Raw genomic sequence first — 5,915 nt, 5'->3', positions numbered from 1 at the left:
AATGAGGGAACAATACTGGGAATGTAGGCATAAATCAGAGGGTATAGTAGACGCTACAATGCCCAAGGGGGCAGGATTCAACAAAGGTTAGACACTTACAATCATTGACAAAAGACAGGGTTAACAAAATATAAAACACAAACAGCAGAACAAACAATACAGGTTGGTGAAATATAAAAAGGCACAAAATACAAAATGTCAAATGACAAGGGAATATAGGGCCTAGGTACCTGGAAGGGAAAACACAATAGCCCTTTTCCACTCACTCACCTCAATACACCCCAGCTGGGACTTGAACTCAGCTCTCCCACATGGCAGGCAGAAAGACTACTGCACAGCCACCACTGGTGACACTGCTCTAAGCTGCTAGGGGTCTTGACCTTTCTGGAGCCATGGTCTCACGTTGAGCTACCTGGCCTCTGATTGGAGGAGCTGGAAGCAGAGCTGGGAACCTCTCAGGTCACTTCTCAGATCCTTGCTGGAGCACGGGGAGACTCTCCTGCTGGCTGCAGCCTCTCCCAAGGGATCCTAGAGCCCAGCAGCGAGCCTCTCCTGCTGGCTGCATGCCACGCTGCTGAGGGTCCCACTGCTGCCTGCAGGTCCTGCTCCTTCAGGCTCTTCTGGGTCACTGCTCCTGCCCCACTGGCTCAGCTCTGTGAAGCTCCTTCCTTGTGGTCCCTCACTGCTCTCCCCTGAGTCAGCCCATGCTGCCCCTTTTATCCCTCTCCAGGTGACCCAAGGGGCCAATCAGGGGACATGGGGGGTGAGTCTCTGAGGCCTGATCGATGAGGAAAGGGAATCCCAAGTCCTCCAATCATCTTTTGCCCTTTCAAAACCCCTGGGCTAGGTCACTACTAGCTAGCCTGTCACACAAATGTTAATGAACAGTGGCTAAGTTCATGATTCAGAAGGGTACATGTGTATAATCAGCAAGGTACATGAAGTAATTGGATTATTCATGTGTTTAGACATGCTTATCTAGCTGAATCAGGTTATAAAAAAGGCACCAACAGGCTAGAACTGGCCAGCAGCTTAACATTCAGATGAATTATTTGTGAAAACTTTTTTTTTCTTTTGTTATTGAACCATGGGTTGCCAGTCATTTTCTCCTTCACACAGCACCAGTGGATGGCACTGCATACGCAGGGCTGAGGACCAGATATAAGCATGATTATGACATGAAATGGCCTTATCTCCATGGCACCCCTCATCACACAGCCCAGTTGTTTGACAGTGTAACTGAGGAAGGACTGACTTATTTCAAAGAAATACATAAGCAATTCAACGGTGCAGTGATGATGTAAGAAAAGGCTGCAGATTGGGACTCTATCCTTATGAATTAAAATAATTTAAAATAGCAAGCTGTTGTTGCAACAGTGATATGAAAGAAGCAAAGAGCAACATGAATTTCCTTCCTTGGAAATTCCTTCTACCTTTTTTCTCTTGCCCTCCTTCAGTTTCTATCTGCAAGCTGTGGATAGCACCTACCTCACAGGAGTTCTGTGGGATTTAAAATGCTGATTTCTGTAAACAGCTTTGAAACTTGGCTGGAACCTGATGCAGAACTGAACATTATTAGTACATCTTTTTGGGATTTTAAAAATAAAATCTTTCTGTGTAGAACTGGTTTCTTTGTGCACAAAAATGTTTCAGTTGTGCTTTGCATGATTTTTGAGGTATTTGTTTAAAATAAAACATATATTTATGTGGATAGTGGAAACAGACAAAATATCAGTCAAATTCTGGACTTATGAAATCATGGATATGTAACAAAGGCATTAATAAATTATAAAATTGCAGGGGGGTTGTCTTTAAACTGCTGCATGACAGAACTATTGGGAAGATAAGGTGTGGAAACTCTAGTTGCAATGAGCAGAGTAGAGAAATCTAAAATGGCTGCAGTGTAATGAAGAAGTGTTAGATTTAATCCATTGCCATCTATCTTTATTTTCTAGTCCACTCAGTTGCACACCACAAATATGAACTTGACAGATGTTAGTAAAAGGTTGGATGCAGTCCAGGCTACATTGGTTGCAATGGACACAAAGTTTAAAAGTTTTAGCTCAAGAGCATAAGGAGCTGAGGGGGAAAAAATGAACTTGGACTTAATGACTGATGGACAGGCCACAAATTAAATTGATGAGCTGGAAAACAAGTTTGGATTGAGAAATATAAGGCTGGTGGAGGCCCATGAAAATAAGGTAACTGGATATCTTGAGATGTATTATTTTTTGCAGTTGATTATGAAGGTGCTGAGTCATGGATAATTTATCACTCTACAGTGTGTGATGGGACTTTCTACATGGGACTGGTCAGTCGAGCAACACCAGACAAGGTTCTAGTGCTCTGGGCAACTCTTACCATTAACGGCTAAGATTTCATAATTGCCATGTAAATATGAGTCAAAAGTTTAGGTTTTAAGAATATACATATGTTTAAATCAGTGCCAGAGCCCGCTGCTTCAGTCAGTGTTTATGTTTGTCAAAATGTGAATAAAAAGATGGGCCTGGAGCAAAATTTGCCTTATTTTGCCAAGCTAGGGCTATGCATATTTCTTTATTCTGCCTACCCAAAGCCAATGATTTTTTTGGCTAAAGATGTGAAAAATATATCTGCCTGAAAATGTCTTCACAATGGTTGGCATGTAGAAGAACCTTTTGCAAAATCCTTTCTGCTTACCACTTTCTCTCACTACCAGTCATACTTCGTGACTCTGAGTTTAACAAGGCCTATCTGGCGTTACAAATGTGAGTCACTAATAGATCTATTATCTGCAATTTACAAAACTGTGTATAGTAAAATAATAAGTTTTCCCACCCTGTGAAACTTGCTAACATTGTACACTTGTTTGGTTCAGGAAAGCATGAAAACCCTGGACTTTGGCCAGAAAATGTTCTTATTGTTTTGCCAAAGTGAAAAGTTGGCTAAGATTTTCATTTTAACCCAATCTTTGCAGCTCTGTAGCAAACTGGACAATAGGTCTTTACACAGACCTAATATTCTAGAAAGGAGAAAAGGCAGTCATGTTGCGGTAGCATCTTTCTAAAACCTGGATCTTTTCTACTTGATCCTGGTTACACTTCTTTTTGTGCTAATGTTTCTGTAAGTTATCTGCTCATGTACATTGTCACTTTATATACAGGGTCCTTAACTTTAAGGCCAACAGACCTGAAGTCCTGAACTGCAGATTTTGTTGCAGTGTGGTCGTTTTGGTAGTGCTATTTCTTTAGTTACTGGGATGAAGCAGTTGATCAATAGGGAAAATCAACACAATCAGCCTCAACCAGCAGGTACCTGCAGCAGGCAGCAGAATGCTTCTTCAATGAAGCTGGTCAAAAAAAAATTTTTTGCCATAGTGGTTTAATGTTGGAAGATGTTGATCTGATGAAACTAAAATGTTCCATGGGAATTTGTTTATTCCATTGAAACTTTCAATGGAAACAAGTCCAGGAGTTGCCAAGCATCTCTGCACTCCCAGCCTGGGATGTTCCCAGACTCCCCATTTCTTTGATTCCCTATCCGCTATTCTGCCATACAGCCAGGTCCCTGCATGCCTAGCTCTCCAGGATCTCTGAACATCTCACTCCCAGACTGCCTGGCTTCCTAGGTGGCCATTTCCCTGGCTTCGCCCACATCCTAGCCACAACAGCCAGCTCCCAAGGCTGCTCAATTCTTGGCTCTCAGGCTTCCCAGGTGTTTGGTTATTCTTCCCCAGCTACCTTTTTAAAAGGGCATATCAAGTTCAGTGAATTTCAGATAATGAATTAGAAGTTGCTTGAGGTACTACCCCTGCTCTGAGACCTTTGCTTACTACTATGTTTTATCATCTCAGCTCCTAATATTTTCCCTCTGCTTTGTTTCCCATTCTATCTGTTGTGTGAAAGAGTCATACAAATAAGGGAAAATAACTCAATCAGCAGGTGAAAGAAACATTTTAAACTGACTGTAGACAAAGTAATCAAGTGAGAGAAACATATGTGGTATTTTCTCTCCTTTCTCAATTCTAACAATGTTATGAACTGCAAGTAACAACATTAGGCAAAATAATTCTAACTGTGTTAGGAACTGCAAGCAATAACATTAGGCAAAATGGCGTGATCAAAGTGTTATGGTAAAGTGGTGTGGCATGTCTCTAAAAAAAGAAAAGAAAAATAAATTCATTTAGGATGTAAAGATCCATCAGTTCTTAGCAAGATAACTAGCCAATTGTACAGCTGGAGGGAGAAACAGAGCTGGCACTTAGAAATGTGATCTGATGAGCTAGGAGGTTCTACCATGGAATTTCCTGCTTATTGTCTGTCCTTTGTTTTGTTCCATTAGTGAGTTTGACCTTTAATTTCCTCATTACTATTAGATTCTCCAAAAATGTGAAACACAAAGTGGTACTCTGCTGATCTGAAACTGGGGAGATAAAACCACCAAAAGAAGTGATGTTCAATGCTACTACAAGATTAATATGAAATAATATTACATATCAAACTGGATGGAGCTGTGAAAAATAATTGTGTTGGCTATATACTTTACTCCAGGGTAATTTTGAAAATTCTGGAGCAAACAAAAATTCCAGTAGACTTGATTTCACAGAATCATAGAAAGTTAGGGTTGGAAGAGACCTCAGGAGGTCATCTAGTGCAGTGGTTCTCAACTCTTTTTTGTACCATGATGCATTTGAAAACATCAATGGCCAGTCCTGACTCAGTGCTTTTCACTGATCCTCCCCCTCTATGCGGCACTGGTCAGACCACAGTTGGAGTACTGCGTCCAGTTCTGGGCACCACACTTCAAGAGGGATGTGGACAGCATATAGAGGGTCCAGAGGAGGGCCACTCGCATGATCAGGGGACTGCAGGGCAGGCCCTATGAGGAGAGGCTACGGGACCTGAACCTGTTCAACCTCCAAAAGAGAAGGCTGAGGGAGGATCTTGTGACCTGTTATAAACTAGTCAGGGGGGATCAGCAGGCATTGGGGGAGTCACTGTTCCCCCGAGCACTGCCAGGAGTGACCAGGAATAATGGTCACAAGCTGGCAGAGGGTAGGTTTAGGCTAGATATCAGGAGGCGCTACTTCACAGTCAGGGTGGCTAGGGTCTGGAACCAACTTCCAGGAGAAGTGGTGCAGGCTCCTACCCTGGAGGTTTTTAAGAGGAGGTTAGATGAACACCTTGCTGGGGTCGTTTGACCCCAGTACTATTTCCTGCCATGGCAGGAGGTCGGACTAGATGATCTACTCAGGTCCCTTCCGACCCTAGAAACTATGAAACTATGAACTCCTGACCCACTGCCCCCAGGCCCCAGCTCCCCAGTGTGCGGGGCATGGGATGGGTGTGTAGGGTATGGGGGCGGGGGGCAAGCAGACCCTTGCAGGTTGGAATTCTGCCAGGCTGCAAGGAAAACCCACTGTTTCCTATGTTTTTCTTCTTTTACAAGAGAATCCATTTTTAAAGTTTGTTCACCACCCTTTCATATATTCTTGCAACCCGCTTTTGGGTTGTGACCTACAGGTTGAGAAACTAATCTAGTGCAACCCCCTGGTCAAAGCAGGACCATGCCCAACTAGATCATCCCAGCCAAAGTTTTGTCTAGCCAGGTTTTGAAAACATCCAAGGATGGAGCTTCTACTACCTCTCTGGTAACTTGTTCCAGTGTTTTATTGCCCTCCTAGTGAGAAAATTATTCCTGATATCTAACCTAAACTTCCCTTGCTGCAACTTGAGACCATTGCTCCTTGTTCTGTCATCGGCCACCACAGAGAACAGTCTAGCTCCATCCTCTTCCAACCCTCCTTCAGGTAGTTGAAGGCTGCTATTAAATTGCCCCCCAGTCTTCTATTCTTTAGACTAAATAAACCCAGTTCCCTCAGTCTTTCCTCATAAGTCATGTCCTCCAGTCCCCTTGCCATTTTTGTTGCCTTCCAC

General features: G+C 43.0%; 1 long non-coding RNA gene across 1 annotated transcript; it reads left to right on the top strand.

Moving 5' to 3' along the window:
* The first annotated feature begins 777 nt into the window (after positions 1 to 777).
* Positions 778 to 5,552, top strand: LOC109301776. The gene is made up of 3 exons (XR_002098622.1): positions 778 to 876; positions 2,466 to 2,468; positions 5,542 to 5,552. It is a non-coding gene; the product is annotated as an uncharacterized LOC109301776 (long non-coding RNA).
* The last annotated feature ends 363 nt before the right edge of the window (positions 5,553 to 5,915 follow it).

Source organism: Gavialis gangeticus, unplaced genomic scaffold (genome assembly GCF_001723915.1).
Source record: "Gavialis gangeticus isolate Ggan-Ray unplaced genomic scaffold, GavGan_comp1, whole genome shotgun sequence".
NCBI classification, from domain to species: Eukaryota; Metazoa; Chordata; order Crocodylia; family Gavialidae; genus Gavialis; species Gavialis gangeticus.
This window is presented reverse-complemented; position numbering and strand designations above follow the sequence as displayed.